This window comes from Oncorhynchus clarkii, chromosome 8 (assembly GCF_045791955.1).
Source record: "Oncorhynchus clarkii lewisi isolate Uvic-CL-2024 chromosome 8, UVic_Ocla_1.0, whole genome shotgun sequence".
Lineage (NCBI taxonomy): Eukaryota > Metazoa > Chordata > Actinopteri > Salmoniformes > Salmonidae > Oncorhynchus > Oncorhynchus clarkii.
In genome coordinates, this window is record NC_092154.1 from 17075226 (window position 1) to 17102499 (window position 27274).

Genomic DNA, 27274 nt, shown 5'->3' on the forward strand with positions numbered 1-27274 from the left:
TAGCCCATGCTTCTGCAATCCTATGGTTTTAATTTATGTGCACACTTCAGGAGAACGGAGATATTATAGGGACTCACCAGTGAGGAGCCAACATGTTCTGAGGGCAGAATGCACACATTAGGAGGCACCATTGTCTGTGTACAGAAACATGAAGCAGATGTAGCTCTGGCCTCCTCTCAGGTGATTCTCTAATGTGATGCACTCACCCTGCAGCTATCAGCTTTCAGTCTGGTATTGGGTGACTTCTTTAGGGGAGGGGACTTTAATGTTACTGGGTCACTCAAAAATGTATGATGCCCAAGTTGTCTGGAAACTTGGTCTGCATTTTTCAGAACCCTGTAGTGGCATAATTGCTTAGAAATACGTCTGGCTAAGTGGCTATTGAACCACATGGCTGCGTAGACAGTTTGAAAAGATAATTGGATACATATAATCTAAATGTGTACAACTGTCCTGTAGTGTCAAGTGACGTCACGGCCAATTCCTTGGACTTGTGAGCGAGTCGGAGGTTGCTGCAGGAAGGGGAGATCGGAGGTTGGATCTACACCCAGCAGTCTATTGGGGAAACTTTCACTTTTATAAACAAGTGTCGGGCTGCACTGGTTGAAGAGGATACGAGGTAGGTAATGTCAGCGAGCATTTATTTCCCCCTTACAAACTAAATTCAATGCAATTGTTGAAAGCTTTTTAAATAGTGGTAGCTAGTTGTACACGGGAGTTATCTTCGCTAGCTGGTTGGCTAACATTAGCAGGCTACATTGATGCCAATGGAGGCTGTCAAGGCAGGAGACGATTGCCATCACATGTATTCTTCCTTCGGGAAAACCGTAAACACAGCATCCTGGAATGTAGACTTTTGTTCCGATTTTCGCTCAAAGAAATACTCCCTTTTAGAAAACGTTACCGGTTTCCAATGAGTTCAACATTTAGCTGGTCAATTCGATATTTGACACGCTCCGAGACATAACAGTGTGGGTATCACTGAAGGTTCATTACACGGTTCTAGAGTTGTAATATCCCAGCTGCAGAGCATGCACTGCTGCGTACATCAGATCAGAGAATGCGATTCCAGTCGGTTGTTTTTATAACCGTTCCAACGAATGGTTCCATTACAATACAATTCTAACAATTATGCACCCTCAACGCAATTGCATGAGGATTGATGAAACCCTTGTGTCCTGACCGAAGTGTTCCGGTTTTGTAGTTCGTTCGTTTTCTTCTCACCCACACACATGGGCAGTACCTGTTGTGTGTGGCAAGAGATTCAACTGAGCAACCAATTGAAGCATGGGCCTGCATCTAGCCCACATAATGCTTAAAAAATTAACCGGAGTTTTCATATAGACACACAGGTACGTGTGCTCTCGTTATGGATTGCAATAACTCATGCCTGTGTTCTCAGATGAGTAATGTCCTAAATCAAAAATGTTACATGAGAATTCAGTGTGTGCAATAGGCTATGCTGTTCTGTGTCTGGCAGACCAGACAGACAATTGATGGAAAGAACTAGAGGTGCCAAGTTCACAATTTTTCCATTGACCCCACTGTCTGCAAGCGTTGCCAACAGAAAATGATTTGTCTTCAGTTTTTTGAGGGACTTTGATCTTTGGTCATTTCCATACCTGTTTTATTTTTATGAGAGTGTGAATTGCTATCAGTCACAGTGTTGCTGCTCTTTGTGACATAGGCGTTGCACCTGTGTTGACATCCTGCTAGTAAAAGTTGAGGGCGTTCAAAGTCCTTTCAGGAAATATTCACTTTACTACCTGGCTCATGCACTGCCGGTTACACCTTTCTTAAAAGACATTTGAAGACTACTGGAAAGGTCTACTTTTACCCAGTGTATAGCTATTTCTTGTAGGATACAGCAGGCTAAATATCCCCTTTTCTGTTATAACCACTGGGTGGGTCAAGCCTTAACAATGCAAATTCCTCTATATTATTGGACCATTATTGATGTGCAGCAGCAATAAAATTATATAAAAGGCCTTTTGGATTCAATGACTCAGTACGTACACTATAAAACACAAGGTTTTTAAAGCTGTAAAGTGCAATCTCACTGGTTTCTTATTTGACTGCTGCCCTCAGTGTCTTGATGGTAAAACAACATCTCCCACACCATGGGACCAGGGTTATCGTACCCCTTTCATCAGACACGGGTTAACTCCCAAATGGCAGCCTATTTCCTAAATAGTACACTACTATTGACCAGGGGCCCTATGGGGAGTGCACTAAATTGGGAATAGGTTGCCTAACCACCTATGTGGGTGCCAGTGATGACGGAATGGGGACTGCAGAGATCGTATTTCTGAGGGGTATGATACTATATGGTGGATTCCATCCAGACCTCATTGGCTCACCCGTGTGCCTTTTGTAATTAGTGGAATGTGAGCTGATTTAGTCATGCCCCAGTGAGAAGACTAAAGTCTCTGTTCAGTGTGATGAGGACTGAGGAGTGTCACCTTACACTGTATGTGGTGTGTAGGCTACCCAGACTCTGCTCCCCCAGGTGCTGCATCTGACACCACTGACACTTGTTGTATATTCACACACATTCAAAACTAGAGGTCGACCGATTATGATTTTTCAACGACGATACCAATTATTGGAGAACAAAAAAAAGCCGATGCCTATTTTTATTTTATATATATATATATATATATATATATATATATATATATATATATATATATATATATATATATATATATATATATATTTGTAATAATGCCAATTACAACAATACTGAATGATCAATTAACACTTATTTTAACTTAATATAATACATAAATTAAATCAATTTAATCTCAAATAAATAATGAAACGTGTTCAATTTGGTTTAAATAATGCAAAAACACAGTGTTGGAGAAGAAAGTAAAAGTGCAATATGTTTTATTTTTATAAATAATTTCACCTTTATTTAACCAGATAGGCCAGTTGAGAACAAGTTCTCATTTACAACTGCGACCTGGTCAAGATAAAGCAAAGCAGTGCGACAAAAACAACAACACAGAGTTGCACATAAACAAACGTACAGTCAATAACACAAAAGAAAAACAGAAAATCTATGTACAGTTTGAGGAAATGTAGAAGAGTAGGGAGGTAGGCAATAAATAGGCCCTATAGGTGAAATAATTACAATTTTTGCATTAATACTGGGGTGATTATATATGCAGATGATGATGTGCAAGTAGAGATACCGGGGTGCAAGAGGGTAAGTAATAATATGGGGATGAGGTAGTCGGGTGTGCTATTTACAGATTGACTGTGTACAGGTACAGCTCAGACAGCTGATGCTTAAAACTAGAGAGGGAGATATAAGTCTCCAGCTTCAGTGATTTTTGCAATTCGTTCCAGTCATTGGCAGCAGAGAACTGGAAGGAAAGGCGGCCAAAGAAAGTGTTGGCTGTGGGGATGACCAGTGCAATATACCTGCTGGAGTGAGTGCTATGGGTGGGTGTTGCTATGGTGACCAGTGAGCTGAGATAAGGCAGGGCTTTACCTAGCAAAGACTTAGATGACCTGGAGCCAGTGGGTTTGGCGATGGATATGTAGTGAGGGCCAGCCATCGAAAGCATACAGGTCACAGTGGTGGGTAGTATATGGGGCTTTGGTGATAAAACAGATGGCGCTGTAATAGACTGCATCCAGTTTGCTGAGTAGAATGTTGGGGGCTACTTTGTAAATGACATCGCTGAAGTCAAGGATCGGTAGGATAGTCAGTTTTACAAGGGTATGTTTGGCGGCATGAGTGAAGGAGGCTTTGTTGTGAAATAGGAAGCCGATTTATAGATTTAATTTTGGATTGGAGATGCTTAATGTGAGTCTGGAAGAAGAGTTTACAGTCTAATCAGACACCTAGGTATTTGTAGTTGTCCATATATTCTAAGTCAGAACCGTCCAGAGTAGTGATGCTAGTCGGGCGGGAGGGTGCAGACAGCAATCAGTTGAAGAGCATGCAGTTAGTTTTACTAGCATTTAAAAGCAGTTGGAGGCCACGGAAGGACTGTTGTATGGCGTTGAAGCTCGTTTGGAGGTTTGTTAGCACAGTGTCCAAAGAAGGGCCAGATGTATACAGAATGGTGTCGTCTGCGTAGAGATGGATCCGAGAATCACTAGCAGCAAGAGCGACATCATTGATATATACAGAGAAAAGAGTCGGCCCGAGAATTGAACCCTGTGACACTCCCATAGAGGCTGCCAGAGGTCCGGACAACAGGCCCTCCGATTTGACACACTGAACTCTGTTTGTTAAGTAGTTGGTGAACCAGGCGAGGCAGTCATTTGAGAAGCCAAGGCTATTGAGTCTGCCGATAAGAATGCGGTGATTGACTGAGTTGAAAGCCTTTGCCATGTCAATGAAGACTGCTGCACAGTACTGTCTTTTATCGATGGCGGTTATGATACCGTTTAGGACCTTGAGTGTAGCTGAGGTGCACCGATGACCAGCTCGGAAACCAGATTGCATAGTGCAGAAGGTACGGTGGGATTCAAAATGGTCGGTGAACTTGGCTTTCGAAGATTTTAGAAAGGTAGGGCAGGATGGATATAGGTCTATAATAGTTTGGGTCTAGAGTGTCACCCCCTTTGAAGAGGGGGATGACTGCGGCAGCTTTCAAATGTTTGGGGATCTCAGAAAGAGAGGTTGAATAGGCTAGAAATAGGGGTTGCAACAATTTTGGCAGATCATTTTAGAAAGAGGGATCCAGATTTTGCAGTTCTTTCAGAACATCAGCTGTCTGTATTTGTGTCATGTAAAAAAGCTAACGTTTAAGTTCCTTGCTCAGAACATGAGAACATATGAAAGCTGGTGGTTCCTTTTAACATGAGTCGTCAATATTCCCAGTTAAGTTTTAGGTTGTAGTTATTGTAGGAATTGACGCGTCAACTATTTAATTTATCATCGAATCACCAGCTTTCATATGTTTGAATCATTGATTTTTAATCGAATCATTGATTTTAAGGAAGGTGTTGATGTTCATGGTTAGGTACATTTGTGCAACGATTGTGCTTTTTTTCCCGCGATTGTGCTTTAGTTAAATCATCACCCATTTGGCAAAAGTGAAATAGGCAGTGATTGGATGATAAATTAACAGGCACCGCTTTGATTATATGCAACCCAGGAAAAGCTAGTTAACCTAGTAATATTATCAACCATGTGCAGTTAACTAGTGATTATGTGAACATTGTTTTTTATAAGATAAGTTTAATGCTAGCAAGCAACTTACCTTGGCTCCTTGCAGCCACAAGGTCCTTTTGATACTGCACTCGCGTAACAGGTGGTCAGCCTGCCGTAACAGGTGGTCAGCCTGCCGTAACCGGTGGTCAGCCTGCCGTAACAGGTGGTCAGCCTGCCACACAGTCTCCTTGTGGATTGCAATGTAATCGGCCATAATCTGCGTCCAAAAAGGCTGATTACGAATTGTTATGAAAACTTGAAATCGGCCCTTATTAATCGGTCGACCTCTATTCAAAACCCCCCAAACCAGCTTTGTTGTGTAGGATCAGGGTTGTAAATGGGAGAGCAATGGAGGTGTGAGCTTTGGCTGTAAAAGGCTAGTAGTTTTATATTTATCTCTCATTTTGCTATTAGCACACAGAACAACAAACCAGGTTCTATAGTAGGTAGGCTATGTAGTGGAAATGATGTGCCGTGAGCTGTTTCTATTGATCTGATATGAAGAATGACACCGTCATGGAAGGTTTTATTTTCTATTTCCAGACCAAATGGCTGAGGTGAGCCTCTGTACTGACTGAGCCTCTACTGTCTATGACAGACCTACTTGGCATGGTGCTTTTATCACATCACACTGCTGAGTTTTGCGAGTGGGCTCGAATCTTCAGTTTATTCAGTTTATGTCTCCGCTGTGAACTTGGCCTGATTGCATAACTTCATGCCTTAAGTGATTTAGCCGGCGACATAGATGCAAATGAACCCAGCCCATCTTTAAGGCAGGTAGTCAGTGTAACCATAGTAACATCTATAGTTCTGGCACCAGGTACGATGTATCAGGTGTTTCTAACCTTTGGAACTCAACCCAAGGCCTCCTTAAGGAATGGAGTTATGCTCTCTCACTCCGTAATAGATATCACGTTTATTTATAAAGCCCTTTTTACATCCGTTGATGTCACAAAGTGCTATACAGAAACCCAGCCTAAAAGCCCAATCAGCAAGCAATGCAGATGTAGAAGCACGGTGGCTAGGAAAAACTCCCTAGAAAGTCAGGAACCTAGGAGGAAACAGAGAGGACAGGCTCTGAGGTGTGGCCTCTTCTGGCTGTGCTGGGGGGAGATTATAACAGTACATGGCCAAAATGTTCAAACGTTCAAAGATGACCAGCAGGGTCAAATAATAATCACAGTGGTTGTAGAGGGTGCAACAGGTCTGCACCTCAGGAGTAAATGTCAGTTGGCTTGTCATAGCTGAGCATTCAGAGTTCGAGACAGCAGGTGCGGTAGAGAGAGAGCGAGAGAGTTGAAAACAGCAGGTCCAGGACAAAGTAACTTTCATTTCAAACCCGACGTCCCAAGTCATTACTTTGAAGATAGTTATTCTATATTTTGGTGCCGAAACCCGGGAAAAGTATGAGCTGCGACGAAGATTGTAGGGATGAAGCGGCTGAATTGGCTGAGGAGGAACGTCGGCATGAAGCAGAAAGAATGAGAAGAAAGCAGGGAAAATAATTTTTTGAGGTGACTGTGTTTTCTACTAGGTTTCTATGGGGAACTAGATTTATGAGGCACCTGGTTGCAGTTCCTATGGCTTCCACTAGACGTCAACAGACTTTAGAAATTGGTTGATGTTTTTCCTTTGAGAAATGAAGAAGTACGGCTGTTCAGAATGAGTGTCAAGCCAAGTGTACTCTTTTGTTTTGGTCCGCTCTCCAGGTCATGCGCTCCACGTTGATTTTATCCACTATTGAACCCAGTATATTCCGTCTTAAATGTTATTGATTATTTACGTTTTAGGATACCTAAAGTTGTATTAGGAAAGTTGTTTGAAATGTTTGGACCAAGTTTACAGGTAACTTATTAGATAATTTGTAGTCATGTTGGGCGAGTTGGAACCGGTGTTTTTCTGAATCAAACGCGCCAAATAAATTGACATTTTGGGGATATAAAAAGGAGTTTATCGAACAAAAGGACCATTTGTGATTGTTTCTGGGACATATTGGAGTGCCAACAGAAGAAGATCTTCAAATGTAAGGCATGAATTATATCATTATTTCTGACTTTCGTGTCGCACCTGCTTGGTTGAAATATGATTTTCATGTGTTTGTACGGTGAGGTGCTGTCCTCAGATAATCACATGGTTTGCTTTCTCCGTAAAGCCTTTTTGAAATCTGACAGGGTGGCTGGATTAAGAAGAAGTTGAACTTTATTTTGGTGTATTGCACTTGTGATTTTATGAAAGTGAAATATTTCTAATAATTTAATTAGAATTTCGCGCTCTGCAATTTCACCGGATGCTAGCGGAACGTCTAGCTGTAACAGGTTTTAACAGACAGTAACTATGATGATGCAATCGCTCTGCTCAAGAGCTGAATATCACTCCTGTGAAGAAATCCTCTGACCTAAATGCATTGAGGCAGCTATGTGATGAATGTGAAATTCAGATTAGGAGCTTGGAATCACTGGGTGTAGTGTCAGAAACCTATTAAAGTGTCTTATGCCCAATCTTACTGCAGATTATTCCAGAGGACATAGCTCTTGACTATAGTCATCAGAGGGGAGTAGATGATGAATGGAAAGTGGCTGAGATCATCAGTTTCCTACAGAAGGAGGTTCAGAGCAGGGAGAGAGCACTACAAATGACAAGATCATGCAACCAACAGAAAGATAGCAAACCATGGAACAAGTCATGCTCCTCCAATGAAATGAAAACAAAAAGACCCAACATGCCATCTGCTGTGGCACTGCACACAGCCAGCCAGAAGGAACAAAACGGTCTATTCTGTGACAGTGCAGACCACACGCAAAGAGAAACTAAAGAAAATGGGAAGATGCTTTATATGTTTAGGACAGAAACGCATAGCAAAATTCTGAAAAGTCAAAGATGTGTCATGTGGAAAGAGGAGTGAGGTGCATCCCCCTACTGTTTCTGCATAACTGTTTCCTCAGTTATTCCCCATTCAGTGAAGATGAAACCAGATGGACAGAACACTGTGTTGCTACAAACTGCAAAGGCATGGGTAGAAGGCCCATCGGGCAGGAAGATAGCTCGTTGCTTACTAGATGGAGGCAGTCAAGAGAAACTTCATACATGAAAACCTTGTGAAGGGCTTGAAGCTACCAGTAATCCGACAAGAGGCACTCACTCTTCACACGTTTGGCTCCTCTGCTCTAGCAATGTCCCAACGCAACACAGTGAAAGTCGTCTTGGAGAATGTCTGGGACAAACAGCAGAGAAGAGGCAATTGAAACCCCACAAGTGTGCACAGCTGTGATGAAGGTTTCTGGTGAACAGATTCAACATGAGCTCAATGGAAGGGGACTTCAGCTTGCAGACTTTCCAGGAGATGACACTGATCCTGAACTCTCTGTCCTGATAGGAGCAGACTACTACTGGCAGATAGTATCAGGCAGAGTGGAACGACTGACGGATACACTGGTTGCTTTAGAGAGCACCTTCGGATGGTTGGTGCAGGGACCAGTGTCCATGTCAAGTGTCGCCGAGGCAACATGCATGTTCATCCCACTTGATGAAGACACACTAGTCTCCAAACAACTGCATGCATTCTGGGAGCTTGAGTCTCTGGGTATTCTAAGCGAGAAAACACAGAAACCAGAATAAAACGAGGCTCTACAGAGGTTTGAGAAAACAACCACCTTCAATGATGGACGATACCACGTGGAGTTGCCATGGAAACGAGAAATGCCAGAACTGCAAGACAACTATAGAATCGCCAAGAAACGGTTTGAAGGTCTGAAGAAAAGACTGAAGAAGGATGTGACGTTGTACAGCAGATACAATGAAGTAGTAGAAGAGGACGTGCCCAAGGACAACGCATCAAGCGCAGACAACGTAAAATACTACTTACCTCACCATGCAGTACTCTGAGGAGATAAGGTGACGACAAAACTGAGAGGGGTGTTTGATGCCTCATCCCATGAAGATGTCTGTCCATCCCTCAATGACTGTCTACTCACAGGACCGAACCTGAATCCGGATCTGCTCAGCATTCTGATAAAGTTCAGACTACATGAGATCGCATTCACTCCCATCAATAAGTTTTTCCTGCAGATATCTCTAGCAGAGAGAGACCGAGATGACGTGAGATTCCTGTGGCTCACAGGCCCATCAAGGGGAGAAAATGAAGAGGAGCTGCGTGTGCTGAGGATGAAAAGAGTGGTATTTGGAGCTTCCCCAAGTCCATTCTTGCTGGCAGCTACAAACAGGAAGCACCTGAAACAATATAAAACAGAACAACCAGAAGTTGTAGATGACTTCATTGTTCACGCAAGTTCACGCAATGTTGAAGAGGCTTACCTTGTGACAACAACTGCAACGCGAATGCTGTCGATTGCAGGCATGGACATCTGCAAGTGGATGACCAACTCTCCTGAACTGAAAACAAAATGGGAGGAGAGTACGACATCTGACCACCCGTTGATGCTAGAAACACAAGTAGTGCTGAAGGTTTTCACCATCAGGATCAAGTGCATGTTCCAGGAAATGTGGGAGAGGAGACTCAGCTGGGACAAAGAATTACCACCTGATCTGACATGACAATGGCAACAGTGGTGTTCAGAACTACCCCAGTTATACCAGCTCGCCATACCAAGGTGGTACAGAACAGACATGCGGCCACGGAACAGCCACACCCTGAAACTACAATTGTTCTGTGATGCAAGTGAAAGGGCTTACAGTGCAGTAGCTTACTTGCAAGGTGAATCACAATCCAGGGAAACAACAAGTCTAGTCGCATCCAAGTCCAGGATAGCCCCACTTAAGAAAATGTCGCTGCCACGCCTGGAGCTCATGGGAGCTGTGATTGGAGCAAGACTAGCAAACAACCTGATGACCACACTAAAAATGGAAGAAAAACAGATCAAAATGTGGACAGACTTGATGATCATGCTGCATTGGATTTGCAGCTCAGTTCAGAAATTGAGTCATGGTCACATATTGAAGGGAAAACTAATCCAGCCGACCTCCCTACAAGAGGACAAACTGTTCGAAAACGTGACACAGAGCCAGCTATGGTGGAATGGACCCAGAATTCTGACATCACCCAATCAGTCCGAGGAGACTGATGATAACAAGGTTCTAGAAGAGGTAAATATAGAACTCAAGTCCAGTCGCCAGGTTACTGTACAACTCGCAGCAAACAGCACAGACATCACTGAACCTGTGTTGGAGCTTGAGCACAGCAAACTGAAAAGAGTGTTCAGAGTCACCACCTGGATAAAGAGATTAATAGCCAATGCTCGTAGAAACAAAGATGCAAGGTGAACTGACTGCTGATGAACTGTTCGATGCAGAAAAGTACTGGATCAAGGTAACACAACAACAGAGTTTCGGACAGGAGATCAAACTACTGAAGGCAGGAAAAAGCCTAAACAATGACTGTAAAATCAGAGAACTGAAACCATTCTTGGATGAATACAAACTACTCGGTGTAGGAGGAAGACTGCAACAGTCCAACTTCACATTCAGAGAGCAGCACCCATGGGTTCTGGCCAGCAAGTACAGATACTCAGAAATGCTGATAGAGTACCACCATGAGAAGGTCATGCATTCTGGAGCAAGAAACACTCTAGTACAAATCAGAGAGCGATACTGGATTTTGCGTGCTAGGCAGCTAGTCAAGACCACAGTGGCAAGATGTATAGTGTGCAAGAGATTCAAGGCAAGGGCCAGACAGCAGGTCACTGCGCCTTTACCAAAAAACAGAATAACTGAATCCCCACCATTCAAAGTCACAGATGTGGATTTTTCAGGACCGCTCGATGTGAAAGAAAATGGTTCTGTGAAGAAGTCATACATTGCACTGTTCACTTGTGCTGTAACCAGAGCAGTGCATTTGGAACTGATCTCAGATCAGTCAACAGAGACATTCCTGTTAGCTCTAAAGATTCATCTTAAGGAGAGGATTATGCAAGATAATACACCCAGACAAACCTGGAAACTAGGAAAGATTGAGGAACTGTTTCCAGGCCGAGACGGCCTAGTTAGGTCATGTTCAGTTCGTACTGCTTCAGGGACTTTGTTGAGGAGACCTATTCAGTTTATATACTGCCTAGAGATTTAGATGAACACAGTTGTTCATCGGGGGGAGGATGTTGTAACTTTAATGGATTACAGAGTTAATGTTTAAGTTGATTCATTGAGCTAGATCTAAAGATATTTTCTTTAGAGTTGTTTACATATGTTATTGTATTAGAATTTGTGTGTTGGAGATTTAGAGAACTATATATATATATTTGTTGTATTGGATTACGCTTTTGACTGCAAGTTCCAGAATGCCTTGCGACAGAAAGTAGAGAAAACGCGCCAGTTATGTACAAGTGACTATCCTGACTTTCGCTAGCACCTTTCTTTTATTGTTTTGTAGAATCTGAAGTTGTTAAATGTTAATGTGTACAAGTAGTATTACTAAAAGAAGCTTTCATTTCAAATCCGAGTCATTACTTTGAAGATAGTTATTCTATACTCTATGGCCATGGATCATGTATAGCTTTTACTAATCTTGCGTCTCCCCTGTGTTGCTATTCCTCCTGTACCGATGCTGAAACTTAACTAGTGCTTTTAAGAGACACAGTGGGAAAAGCAGCTTGGGGCCTCCAGACTCTGGCTGGATCCCAAATGGCACCCTATTCCCTACATACTGTAGTGCACTACTTTTGACCAGGGCCCACAGTTTTGTACACTATATAGGGAATAGGGTGCCATTTGGGACTCTGAGTGTATGTGTGTGTCTGCTTGGGCCTAATGTTGTGGCCCAAGCTAGCTGTGTGAGAGAGAGGCCACCACTGTTTTCCTGCCTGTTCCATTTGGCTTCAGTCATTGTCTCAAAGTGTTTTCCATGTTCTCGTTGGCTAGATAAGATGGATGGGCTCTTGGGACTTGCTATCTGAGTTTCTTCAGACCGTGACACCACCGAGGCTTCCTCTCTATTAATTGTCTGGTGGCTGTGGAGTGTCTCTCTTGAGTCCCAAATGATACCCTATTCCCTAATATAGTGTGCTACCCTATGGGCCCTTGTCAAAAGTAGTGCACTACAAATGGAATAGGTTGCCATTTGGGACGCAGACTTTGTGTGGTATGTGCGCATTGAATAATCAGTGGTGTATCTGTATCGGGACGACATCACACAGCAGAGAGATTACTGTACGCCTGAAAAGAGAAGAATGTGGGAGCGAGATTTCGGCTGTCTAAGTAGCACTCGAGGGACTGGCCGTAGGGGGATGTTGTCTTAGGTTTTAGTTGACAAAGGACAGACTGGGTCCTAGTAAAGGTTCCTTTTCAGTTTGTGGAATCCTTAGTTGAGATCCATGCGATTTGCTCAAACTTTTTTGTAGGCCTAAATGGTGGAAATGTCAATGGAAGATAGGCTACGATTTATGCCAATGTGATGATGATAGCTCATAGTGATGGGGGGGATTGATACAGTTACATATCGTAATATTATTTTGACAATATTATACCTTTGACTAAAAGTATAGATTTGTTAAAATATGATTTATTTTTCATTATTATTGTTAGGTATTAACTCATATTGTTCATCCTATAGCTTCTTCTCCATCTTCTTTTTTAAATAGTGAGCCAACATGTTTTCAGCACATTTCCATGACTGATCAAAACAAATGTTTTCATCCTCTCTCTTGTTTCTCTGCAGCAGACATATATATAGTGAGCAATATGTGTTGGAACATTAAATCGCAATAAAATCACAGTATCGAATCGCAATACATATAGAATCAGGACAATCACAAAGTATATCTTACCGGAAGTATTCAACTCCTTTGTTATGGCAAGCCTAAATGCGTTCAGGAGTAAAAATGTGCTCAACAAGTCACATAATAAGTTGCATGGACTCCCTCTGTGTGTAATAGTGTTTAACTTTTTTTTTTTAATGACAACCAGATCTCTGTACCTCACACACACTGAGATGTTCAAAACATTAAGAACACCTGCTCTTTCCATGGCAGACTGACCAGGTGATAGCTAGGATCTCTCTTGATGTCACCTGTTAAATCCACTTCAATCAGTGTAGATGAAGAGGAGGAGACCGGTTCTTAAAGGATTTTTAAGCCTTGAGACAACTGAGACATGGATTGTGTATGTGTGACATTCAGAGGATGAATGGGCAAGACAAGCGATTTAAATGCATTTGGACAGGGTATGGTAGTAGGTGCCAGGCGCACTGGTTTAAATGTGTGTCAAGAGCTGCAACGTTGTTGGGTTGTTCACGCTCAACAATTTCCCTTGTGTATCAAGAAGGGTCCACCACCCAAAGGACATCCAGCCAACTTGACACAGCTGTGGGAAGCATTGCAGTCAACATGGGCCAGCATCCCTGTGGAACGCTTTCGACACCTTGTATAGTCCCTGCTCCAACAAATTGAAGCTGTTCTGTGGTCATAAAGGTGGGGTGCAACTCAATATCAGGATGGTATCCTTAATGTTTTGTACACGCAGTGTAAAATGATTTAAACACCAATTCAACCACAAAGATCAGGGAGGTTTTCCAATGCCTTGCAAAGAAGGGCACATGTTGGTAGATGGCTAAAATAAAAAAAGATAACATTAAAAATCCCTTTGAGCATGGTGACGTTCTGAATTACACTTTGGATGGTGTATTAATACACCAAGTCACTACAAAGATTACAGGCGTCCTTCCTAACTCAGTTGCCGGAGAGGAAGGAAACTTCTCAGGGATTTCACAATGAGCCCAATGGTGAGGATGGATCAACAACATTGTAGTGAATCCACAATAATGACTTAAATGATGGCGTGAAAAGAAGACGCCTGTACAGAATAAAGTATTCAAAACGTGCATCCTATTTGCAATAAAGCACTAAAGTAAAACTGCAAAAAAAATTGGAAAAGTAAATAACTTTTTAAAGCGTTATGTTTGGGGCAAATCCAACACATCACTGAGTACCACTCTTCAAATCTTCAAGCATGGTGGTGGCTGCATCATGTTATGGGTATGCTTTTCCTAGAGGAAAATCTGGTTCTCTCTACTTTCCAACAGGCACTGGGAGACATTCACTTTTCAGCAGGACAATAACCTAAAACACAAGACCAAATATACACTTACCAAGACAACAGTTGAACAGTTGATTACCAAGACAACATTGAACGTTCATGAGTGGCCTAGTTTAAAATTTTGATTTAAATCGACTTAAATGGCTGTCTAGCAATGATCAACAACCAACTTGACAGAGTTAGAATACTTTTTAAAAAGAATAATGTGTAATAATAAGACTTACCCAGAAAGACTCAGCTGTAGCCTAATCTCTGCCAAAGGTGATTCTAATGTATTGAATCAGGAGTGTGAATACTTATGTAAATTATGTATTTCTGTATTTAATTTTCAATAAATTTGATACTATTTCTAAAAACTTGTTTTCACTTTGTCCAGTATGGGGTGTTGTGTTTAGTTGGGTGTCTTTTTTTGTTGTCCATTTTGAATTCAGGCTGTAACACAACAAAGTGGAATAAGTCAAGGGGTGCAAAGGCACTGTCAGTGTCGTGATAATATCATATCGAGAGGTCTCCGGCAATCCCCAGCCAAAGTAGTGCACGACTCATGAGTAGCATGATTGGAAATAAAATACAACAGAATGTGAACTCAATGTGAACTTGAAAAGGTTTAGGCCTCTTGCTGGAGGAGTTTGAATGCTCCTGGAAGCTCTGGTACCATAAGGTTGGATACATTCAAAGTGAATTCACATTGAAGAGTAACACGTTAAGGTCCTTTTCATTGTCTTACTGATACCTTAATTACAGATAAGAATGTGTGACCTGGAAGCTGCCCTGCCCTTTGTCAGTTTGACTTGTTAGATTTATTTCACCATTTTAAACACAATACATCCACACGTGGATAATGTTATGACAATCTTATTTATCTTATTTTTTCCGTTGTGGTCCTCTTAAATAAATGGTTAAAACATTCACAATCATAAACATAGTAGGCTTAGGCTAGACAGTAGACAATGCAGTGCAGTGATGAGCAAATCCCCTAGTCCAGGGGTTCTCAACGTTTTGGGTCCGAGGACCCTGTTGTGATAGCAAATTCATCTGGGACCCCTCATAACTCCAGTTAAATAACATAGCATACAAGGAGTTTTACTATGACTTCGGTAGTGCATGGCTGGAAAAAACAGGTATCATGCCCTGGGAAGGAACATCTTAAAGGCACACTTCTTGGCATTGGGGAGAATGTTGTGTCGTTTTCAAGCACATTTCCTGCAATTTTAAAAATGAAATGCCATGAGTCAGAACTTTTTTTTTTTAAGCTTAAATTACAGCGCATTTACAGTGCCTATAAGAAAGTCTATACCCCTTTGAACTTTATTTTCACATTTTATTGTGTTTCAAAGTGGGATTGATCTACCCAAAATGCTCTGTCAAAGGGAAAATACAATTCTACAAATGTTTTAAATTAATAAAAATTCAATAACTATTAACCCCCTTTGTCTAGACAAGTCTAAATGAGTTCAGAAGTAATATTTGGCTTAACACATCACATAATAAATGATATGGACTCTCTGTGTGAAATAATAGGTGACCCCCCCATCTCTTTTCGGTGTTATGTACAACATTTAGATTTTTTTTAAAGCTGTAAAACAGAAAAATTGACAAAAAATATAGGGCATTACAACTTTAAATAACATAAATTCACCTCCCAAGTTTAGATAATAAGAATAAACTCATGCAATAAAATTATATTTACCTGAATTGCTGGCAGCGGTCTGAAGTACGGAGTCAGGTGATGTTGCCAGCCATAGCTTTCCACCAGCACCATACCATCCTCTAGTCATCAAACCAGCTGTGCTGATGCTGAAAGCAAATAATTATAAAATTGTATAATTCCGGCCATTATTATGAGCTGTCCTCCCCTCAGCAGCCTCCTGTGTACTGCATAGATCAAACACATAGCTAGCTAGCCAGCCAGCCAGCCAGCTGGGGCTGCAGTATTGTTGAGAGCAGTAGCAACACTTTTGCAGTTCTCCAAGGCTGTCTTAAAAAAAATAAAAAATACCACATAGCAAGGATGATCTACATACTGAGCAGCTCGTATTATCGACAGAAGCCTGAGGTATGGCAGACCATTCAGAACTGATCTCTCGGCAGTCCCATCCATTATCTCAGCCAATCATGATTAGGTTCCAGTTCTTTTCCGTGGCTAAATCAACTAGGCTTGTAATTTTAACAATTTTCTTCGTATTACAGATGACGTACAAGTTTTGTTATTAAGGGATATCAAAGTTCACATGTTCAAGAAGGCATTATAGCAACAACAACAACAAATGCAAATGCCTCCTGTGAAGTAGTGATGTCCGTCATACGCCCAGCTTTCTGAAACGGGTCCCTATTAAGGTTGACATGATGTCTGAATGACTACCTCTTCCTCTGTCCCCCATACATACAACATATTTAACGTCCCTCAGTCAAGTATTACATTTCAAGCACAAATTCAACTACAAAAACCAGGTAGCTTTTCGAAAGCCTCATAAAGAAGTGCAATGATTGGTAGATGGGTAACAGCAAATCAATATATTGATGATATCTTTAAGCGTAGTCAAGTTAATAATTATGCTGTGGATGATGTATTAAACCAACCAGACACATCAATTATGCAGTCATCCTTTTGAACTGCAGGACAGGAAGGAAACTTTGTAGGGATGTCCCCATGAGTCCATTGGTGACAGTTCAATGGCTGTGATGGGAGAACAGAGGATGGATCAACAACATTGTAGTGACTCCACAATAATTACCTAAAATGACAGTGAAAATAAGAATACAAATATACAAAATATTCCAAAATATGCAACAAGACACTAAAGTAATACTGCTGAAAAACACTGCAAAGGAATACATGTTTTGGCCTAAATGCAAGGCCTTATGTTTGGGGCAAATCCAACACCACACATCACTGAGTAACTTAACTGCCTCTTTATTTTCAAGCATGGTGGTGGCTGCATCATATTATGGATATGCTTGACATTGGCAAAGACTAGTGAGTTTTTCAGGATGAAAAGAAACAGGATGGAGCTAAGCACAGGCAAAATCCAAAAGGAAAACCTGCTTAAGTCTGCTTTACACCAGACACTGGGAGAGGGATTCAGCTTTCAGCAGGAGAATAACCTACAACACAAAGCCAAATCTACACGGGAGTTGCTTATCAAAAAGACAGTGAATGTCCCTGAGTGGCCAAGTTACAGTTTTGGCATAAATATGCTTGAAAATTTACGGCAAGACTTGAAAATTGCTGTCTAGCCATGATCCCCAACATCTTGACAGAGCTTGAAGACTTTTGAAAAGAATAATGGGCAAATATTGCACAATACAGGTGTGCACAGCTCTTATGAGACTTACCTAAGAAGACTCACAGCTGTAATTGCTGCCAAAGGTGTTTCTAACATTTATTGACTCGGGTGAATACTTATCTAATAAAAATGTATATTCCAATTTGACTTTAGTAGTTGGTGTATATTGTTGTCAAAAAAAGATAATTACATCAATTTAATCCCAATTTGTAACAATAAAATGTAAAGAAATCCATGGGGCACTTTCTATAGGCAGTGTGTGTACCAAAAATATATTTTTGGGGGGGATACAAGAAGTATTAAGTGGAAAATACTGCAGATGTCAGTCTCAATGTGAGCCTCCCAGGGCCATGTTGCCCAGGGTGAAGAACAGAAATTGTAGATTAATAATATTACATTGAATTGTATTACACCTCATGTTTTATATACACACACACACACACACACACACACACACACACACACACACACACACACAGTACCAGTCAACAGTTTGGACACACCTACTCATTCAAGGGTTTTTCATTATTTTTTACAATTTTCTACATTGTGGAATAATATTGAAGACATCACAACTATGGAATCATGTAGTAACCAAAAAAAGTATTTAACAAATCAAAATATATTTATATTTGAGATTCTTCAAAGAAGCCACCCTTTGCCTTGATGACAGCTTTACACACTCTTTGCATTCTCTCAACCAGCTTCATAAGGTAGTGGAATGCATTTCAATTCACAGGTGTGCCTTGTTAAAAGTGAATTTGTGGAATGTCTTTCCTTAATGCGTTTGAGCCAATCAGTTGTGTTGTGACTAGGTAGGGCTGGTATACAGAAGATAGCCCTATTTGGTAAAAGACCAAGTCCATATTATGGCAAGAACTGCTCAAATAAGCTAAGAGAAACATCAGTCCATCATTAATTTAAGACATGAAGGTCAGTCAATCTGGAACATTTCAAGAACTTTGAAAGTATCTTCAGTTGCAGTTGCAAAAACCATCAAGCGCTATGATGAAACTGGCTCTCATGAGGACCGCAACAGGAAAGGAAGACCCGGAGTTACCTCTGCTGCAGAGGATAAGTTCATTAGAGTTACCAACCTCAGAAATTGCAGCCCAAATATATGCTTCACTGTGTTCAAGTAACAGAGACATCTCAACATCAACTGTTCAGAGGAGACTGCGTGAATCAGGCCTTCATGGTTGAACTGCTGAAAAGAAACCACTGCTAAAGGACACCAACAAGAAGAAAATACTTGCTTGGACAAAGCAACACGAGCCATGGACATTAGAGCGGTGGTACTCTGTCCTTTGGTCTGATGAGTCCAAATTTCAGATTTTTGGTTCCAACCACTGTATCTTTGTGAGACTCAGAGTAGGGGAACATATTATCTCTGCATGTGTGGTGTGATGGTGTGGGGGTGCTTTGCTGGTGACACTGTCTGTGATTTTTTCAGAATTCAAGGCACACTTAACTGGCATGGCTACAACCGCATTCTGCAGAAACACGCCATCCCATCTGGTTTGCGCTTAGTGGGACTATCATTTTGCAGTTTTGCAACAGGACAATGACCCAACACACCTTCAGGCTGTGTAATGGCTATTTGACCAAGAAGGAGAGTGATGGAGTGCTGCATCAGATGACCTGGCCTCCACAATCACCCGACCTCAACCCAGTTTGGGATGAGTTGGACCGCAGAGTGAAGGAAAAGCAGCCAACAAGTGCTCAGCGTATGTGGGAACTCCTTCAAGACTGTTGGAAAATCATTCCAGGTGAAGCTGGTTGAGAGAATGCCAAGAGTGTGCAAAGCTGTCATCAAGACAAAGGTTGGCTACTTTGAATAATCTAAAATAAATAACATATATTTTGACTTATACCTTTTCTTTTTGGTACATGATTCCATATGTTATTTCATAGTTTTGATGTCTTCACTATTATTCTGCAATGTAGAAAATAGTTTAAAAAAAAATGTATACAGATTAACCTGTGTGTGTGTGTGTGTGTGATCGGACCACCTGCAGTACCTCCACGGATCCTAGTTTGAGAACACGTGACCTTCTCTATGCTTAGCCTGAAATGGTGCTCAATTCATTCGGGGCTACAATTTTTTGTGGTTTAAAGATACATTTAAATTAGGAGGACTTACAGTTGAAGTCGGAAGTTTACATACACCTTAGCCAAATACATTTAAACTCAGTTTTTCACAATTCCTAATATTTAATCCTAGTAAAAATTCCCTGTCTTAGGTCAGTTAGGATCACCACTTTATTTAAAAAATGTGAAATGTCAGAATAATAGTAGAGAGAGTGATTTATTTCATATTTTATTTCTTTCGTCACATTCCCAGTGGGTCAGAAGTTTACATACATTCAATTAGTATTTGGTAGCATTGCCTTTAAATTGTTTAACTTGGGTCAAACGTTTCGGGTAGCCTTCCACAAGCTTCCCACATTCCTTCTGACAGAGCTGGTGTAACTGAGTCAGGTTTGTAGGCCTTGTTGCTCGCACACGCTTTTTCAGTTCTGCCCTCATATTTTCTATCCTTGCACCCAAGGATGAATCAAACTTTTTGAGGTCTACAATTATTTTTCTGAGGGCTTGGCTGATTTCTTTTGATTTTCCCATGATGTCAAGCAAAGGTTCTCTGTCATCTCTGTCAAGCAAAGGCTTTACACCAGACACTGGGAGAGGGATTCAGCTTTCAGCAGGAGAATAACCTACAACACAAAGCCAAATCTACACGGGAGTTGCTTATCAAAAAGACAGTGAATGTCCCTGAGTGGCCAAGTTACAGTTTTGGCATAAATATGCTTGAAAATTTACGGCAAGACTTGAAAATTGCTGTCTAGCCATGATCCCCAACATCTTGACAGAGCTTGAAGACTTTTGAAAAGAATAATGGGCAAATATTGCACAATACAGGTGTGCACAGCTCTTATGAGACTTACCTAAGAAGACTCACAGCTGTAATTGCTGCCAAAGGTGTTTCTAACATTTATTGACTCGGGTGAATACTTATCTAATAAAAATGTATATTCCAATTTGACTTTAGTAGTTGGTGTATATTGTTGTCAAAAAAAGATAATTACATCAATTTAATCCCAATTTGTAACAATAAAATGTAAAGAAATCCATGGGGCACTTTCTATAGGCAGTGTGTGTACCAAAAATATATTTTTGGGGGGGATACAAGAAGTATTAAGTGGAAAATACTGCAGATGTCAGTCTCCATGTGAGCCTCCCAGGGCCATGTTGCCCAGGGTGAAGAACAGAAATTGTAGATTAATAATATTACATTGAATTGTATTACACCTCATGTTTTATATATACACACACACACACACACACACACACACACACACACACACACACAGTACCAGTCAACAGTTTGGACACACCTACTCATTCAAGGGTTTTTCATTATTTTTTACAATTTTCTACATTGTGGAATAATATTGAAGACATCACAACTATGGAATCATGTAGTAACCAAAAAAAGTATTTAACAAATCAAAATATATTTATATTTGAGATTCTTCAAAGAAGCCACCCTTTGCCTTGATGACAGCTTTACACACTCTTTGCATTCTCTCAACCAGCTTCATAAGGTAGTGGAATGCATTTCAATTCACAGGTGTGCCTTGTTAAAAGTGAATTTGTGGAATGTCTTTCCTTAATGCGTTTGAGCCAATCAGTTGTGTTGTGACTAGGTAGGGCTGGTATACAGAAGATAGCCCTATTTGGTAAAAGACCAAGTCCATATTATGGCAAGAACTGCTCAAATAAGCTAAGAGAAACATCAGTCCATCATTAATTTAAGACATGAAGGTCAGTCAATCTGGAACATTTCAAGAACTTTGAAAGTATCTTCAGTTGCAGTTGCAAAAACCATCAAGCGCTATGATGAAACTGGCTCTCATGAGGACCGCAACAGGAAAGGAAGACCCGGAGTTACCTCTGCTGCAGAGGATAAGTTCATTAGAGTTACCAACCTCAGAAATTGCAGCCCAAATATATGCTTCACTGTGTTCAAGTAACAGAGACATCTCAACATCAACTGTTCAGAGGAGACTGCGTGAATCAGGCCTTCATGGTTGAACTGCTGAAAAGAAACCACTGCTAAAGGACACCAACAAGAAGAAAATACTTGCTTGGACAAAGCAACACGAGCCATGGACATTAGAGCGGTGGTACTCTGTCCTTTGGTCTGATGAGTCCAAATTTCAGATTTTTGGTTCCAACCACTGTATCTTTGTGAGACTCAGAGTAGGGGAACATATTATCTCTGCATGTGTGGTGTGATGGTGTGGGGGTGCTTTGCTGGTGACACTGTCTGTGATTTTTTCAGAATTCAAGGCACACTTAACTGGCATGGCTACAACCGCATTCTGCAGAAACACGCCATCCCATCTGGTTTGCGCTTAGTGGGACTATCATTTTGCAGTTTTGCAACAGGACAATGACCCAACACACCTTCAGGCTGTGTAATGGCTATTTGACCAAGAAGGAGAGTGATGGAGTGCTGCATCAGATGACCTGGCCTCCACAATCACCCGACCTCAACCCAGTTTGGGATGAGTTGGACCGCAGAGTGAAGGAAAAGCAGCCAACAAGTGCTCAGCGTATGTGGGAACTCCTTCAAGACTGTTGGAAAATCATTCCAGGTGAAGCTGGTTGAGAGAATGCCAAGAGTGTGCAAAGCTGTCATCAAGACAAAGGTTGGCTACTTTGAATAATCTAAAATAAATAACATATATTTTGACTTATACCTTTTCTTTTTGGTACATGATTCCATATGTTATTTCATAGTTTTGATGTCTTCACTATTATTCTGCAATGTAGAAAATAGTTTAAAAAAAAATGTATACAGATTAACCTGTGTGTGTGTGTGTGTGTGATCGGACCACCTGCAGTACCTCCACGGATCCTAGTTTGAGAACACGTGACCTTCTCTATGCTTAGCCTGAAATGGTGCTCAATTCATTCGGGGCTACAATTTTTTGTGGTTTAAAGATACATTTAAATTAGGAGGACTTACAGTTGAAGTCGGAAGTTTACATACACCTTAGCCAAATACATTTAAACTCAGTTTTTCACAATTCCTAATATTTAATCCTAGTAAAAATTCCCTGTCTTAGGTCAGTTAGGATCACCACTTTATTTAAAAAATGTGAAATGTCAGAATAATAGTAGAGAGAGTGATTTATTTCATATTTTATTTCTTTCATCACATTCCCAGTGGGTCAGAAGTTTACATACATTCAATTAGTATTTGGTAGCATTGCCTTTAAATTGTTTAACTTGGGTCAAACGTTTCGGGTAGCCTTCCACAAGCTTCCCACATTCCTTCTGACAGAGCTGGTGTAACTGAGTCAGGTTTGTAGGCCTTGTTGCTCGCACACGCTTTTTCAGTTCTGCCCTCATATTTTCTATCCTTGCACCCAAGGATGAATCAAACTTTTTGAGGTCTACAATTATTTTTCTGAGGGCTTGGCTGATTTCTTTTGATTTTCCCATGATGTCAAGCAAAGAGGTACTGAGTTTGAAGGTAGGCCTTGAAATACATCCACAGGTACACCTCCAATTGACTCAAATGATGTCAATTAGCCTATCAAAAGCTTCTAAAGCCATGACATTTTCCAGGCTGTTTAAAGGCACAGTCAACTTAGTGTATGTAAACTTCTGACCCACTGGAATTGTGATACAGTGAAATAATCTGTCTGTAAACAATCGTTGGAAAAATTACTTGTCATGCACAAAGTAGATGTCCTAACCGACTTGCCAAAACTATAGTTTGTTAACAAGAAATTTGTGAAGTAGTTGAAAAACGAGTTTTTATGATTCCAACCTAAGTGTATGTAAATTTCCGACTTCAATTGTATAAACAACTGAATGAAATAGGAATAAGGCCTATAGGAAGGAATCGATGTGATACATATGCCTAGTTTGCCACAGGACCTGTAGAATTTGTCCTATGTTTATCTTAAGTGGCAGAGTCCCTCTGAACACAGTTTATTGGCATTCGACTTCGACTTGAAGAAGAGGATTCTTGTCAATCTTTAAGCTGTGTAACAGGGTTGTAGGTTAGAGTTATACTTTGGATTCACCGCGTCTGCCGACCTCATCAAAACCAAGTTCACTGAACTGGGAGGGAGTTTACACAATGGAGTCTCTAGGAACAGAAGGGAAGGGATTCCTGTCCACTTCAATAGCAACAAGCTGGTAATCTGCTGATCCTTTTACTCCTAGTTTGGGCAAGACTTGGCTACAGGAGAGTGATGCCTCAGCTTTTGTATAGTCACATACTGGGTCACATTCACCCACCTGGCACACAAACTGGAGAAATGTTTTTGAATGGAAAACATGAGCAGTCATACAGGCCATGTTCAGGTGCTGTTGTTGGCTACCTCCTGTCTTTTAAACCGTTTACTCACGTCTGGTGGCCACTGCTCACTAACACGACCCTAGTAGGCTTTACCTTCCTAGACCAGACTGGCTGGCACCAGGATCAGAAACCTACTCCTGCTGAGCCTCTGTCAGCTCCAGTTAACAGGGCATGGATGAAGGCCCTATTTCTGACCTGTAGTCAGGAACCCCCTCTGTGGCAGAAACCATCACAGAGTTACCATCACAGAACCCTAGAGTTAGAATGAGTATACCAGTCAAATTGTGATGTCAGAGGTTCCAATCCCATTCTACTCATTCTATTTCTATGGATGCAACCCTGACTGAGGAGAAAAATGAACATCTGTTGTGTGAGTATGACAGTGAAAATTGAATGGCAATACATATTTATAACGTGTCCGTAAGGTGTTAACTTAACTTAAATCAATAAGCTTGTAGTAGGATAATCCTCACTCGCAACTGACAACTCACTCGCAACTGACAGTTACAATTGTGGTGTACAGACCATATCCTAGGCCTAACTGACACACCCTTCAGGGAAGCCATATAATCTTATAGTCAGTCTCCCTCTGGGACACAAGTCATGTCTCGACAAACTAACTCCAACTGATTCTGACTCCATGATGCAAGTACTACTTACTTAGCATGATATATGTCATTAAAGTACACTACAGTACTAGTCTGTGGAGTAGGCCCCTCCCATTTTAAGCTCACTCATTACATTTTGCAGGCTGTAGTTATTACTTATCAGATGTTCTATAAATAACCACCATCCAAAGTCATACCGTATAAAATCACAACAGCAATGATTGAAAACAGGACGCTTCGGTACAATTTTATGAATGCCAACAGGGAATTTGTTCGTTTGACATGGTGGAATCTTTTTGTGTCTAAAATTAATTATGCGAGAGATGGTGGTGGAAATGCCTTTATGCGTAAATATTGATATAATAACCATCATATCAAAGTAATCTTGAAGTTACGCTATGATATGGTGTGTGATCCTTCATCAACGACGACGATGATTCAGGAAACCATTCCGTTTATTAGGCTACAGATTAAATAAATTATGATGAACTTCACCGGGTGGTGACAGTGAACAGTAACAATGCTACTTTCCAATAAATATCAAGGGTCTTATTCTGGTGACATGATCGATGCTTGACTGCCATTTGACATTAACCATAATAATCTCATGTAAACTAGCCTACCCTCACAGCCTATCTGCACTGTATCTGCCAGCTGTTGGTTAGAGTGCAGGTGTCAAGACCAGACTAGGCACATTTGTTATTTAACACAACAGTTTTTGTGACAAAACTATCAATTTAGAGTTGAAAATATGATGGAATCTCATTGAATTGTGTATTTTTATTTGGTACATGAAAAAGTGTGTTTTGTGTGGGCTAGGTCACGTACTGATTTTTAGTGATCATTTATTTTTTTGGGTGAAATACAATGTACATATTTTCTTCATGCAGATTTTTGAATATTTGCATGACAATCTGTCGTTATGAGTAGACAGGATGCGGGACAGGAAATGCTAGTTAATTCTGTTAATATGCTATATTTATAGAACTAAGCATAAGCTAAAAATACTGACTGTCATAGCACTTGAAAGGGACTGAAGAAGATTCAAAAGGCTTTGAAGGCTCAGCTCTTTGGAGTTTAGTTCTTCTTCAGTGCTGCCTCTGGGCCCATTGTTTCTAAACATATCACAAGGTTTTGTTTCACTCTTCACCACGAGACTTTCCTTTACTATGACAGTGAGCTGTCAGTGTGTGGCAGACAGTCCCGAACACCGCTATTACAATCCTCTGTTTGTCCCAGCCGTGGCAGAGCGAGGAGGGGGACCAACATGCATAACTCACAACCCATTTAAACGCTGCCTCTCAACTATTTTGATTTGACATCCTCTTTCATCCTCTGACATCCGCTTTCTTTAGAATAGATAGGATACAGTCTGCCTTTCCCTCCTAATCCTCTTCAGAAACATCCAATACACTTAAACCAGCAGCTGCTATTGGTCTGAACATCGATATTAATACCATTTGGTTTACTGTCTTCGCTGAAATATCCTGACCCTCCCAGCCACCACACATAGACACTCCCACCGCTTGGCCTTCGTGTCGTCCTCCCTAAACTGTTCTCTTCACATATTTCCCTTCAGCAGTTTGTCAGATTGTGGAGTGAGAGAGAAAAAATTAGAAACAGACTCACTCTGGGGCAGCTGGCACCATGATCCCCAATCACACTACACTACACTCTCTGATGCAACTGGTTGGTTATGCTGGGTTAGCTTTAGCTCTGCATCAAGTAGTCCATGTTGTTGCTGCTGTACAATACTTTTAGATTGGCTACTCCCTAAGGTAAAGGAACAACACATCAACCCTTCCCAGGTCCCACTATGTTCCATTCAAGGAACAACAAATCAACCATTCCCAGTTCCCACTATGTTCCATTCAAGGAACAACAAGTCAACCCTTCCCAGGTCCCACTATGTTCCATTCAAGGAACAACAAATCAACCCTTCCCAGTTCCCACTATGTTCCATTCAAGGAACAACAAATCAACCCTTCCCAGGTCCCACTATGTTCCATTAAACAAACAACAATGTCCCATTAAACACACAACAAGTCAACCCTTTCCAGGTCCCACTATGTTCCATGCTTTCTATGTTGTATTCATCGAGTACCCGTATGTTATTTACTTTTGCACCCCAGTATCTCTTACTTGCATATCATCATCTGCACATCTATCACTCCAGTGTTAATGCTAAATTGTAATTATTTTTTGCCTTACCTTCCTAATTCTGCTACATTTGCACACACTACATCATAGATTGACTGTACGTTTGTTTATCCCATGTGTGTTGTTGATTTTGTTGCACTGCTTTGCTTTATCTTGGCCAGGTCACAATTGTAAATGAGAACTTGTTCTCAACTGGCCAACCTGGTTAAATAAAGGTGAAATAAAAAACTACAAAAATGGTAACAAACAAAGCATTGTGCATTGCTCAAGTTCTGCTGCATGTCAGAACAAACGATGAGCCTTGATGTCTTCATAGTCAAATTTCTTTGCATATGTAAATTGCAAAAGATGTGGTACGTGAGCTATTAAGCAAATATCTCCTTGTTACGCAGCGTTGTAAAGGCCAGGTGTGCTCAGCCAGCACGTCACGCAAAAAAAATCCCTTTCCGGTGAAAATGGCTTCTATGTTTCCCAGGCATTTGGCTGGGCACTGAGCTGGAGTTACCATGTACAGTAGCAATACATCACAGCAGGACCTTGGCTGAGTCCTAAATGGTATCCTATTCCCTATACAGTACACTACATAGAGAATAGGGTGCCATTTGGGATTATGGCCCTT

At 41.0% G+C, this 27274-nt stretch overlaps 1 protein-coding gene across 4 annotated transcripts in view; it reads left to right on the forward strand.

Moving 5' to 3' along the window:
- The first annotated feature begins 499 nt into the window (after positions 1–499).
- LOC139415029 (unconventional myosin-VI-like) overlaps positions 500–27274 on the forward strand; it is a 144093-nt gene continuing 117318 nt past the window's right edge. The window contains exon 1 of one of the 4 annotated variants that reach the window (XM_071162776.1): positions 500–619. The gene's annotated coding sequence lies outside the window, so the exon portion shown is untranslated. The remainder of the gene's footprint in view (positions 620–27274) is intronic. The other 3 variants (XM_071162777.1, XM_071162779.1, XM_071162778.1) reach the window with 3 other exon arrangements.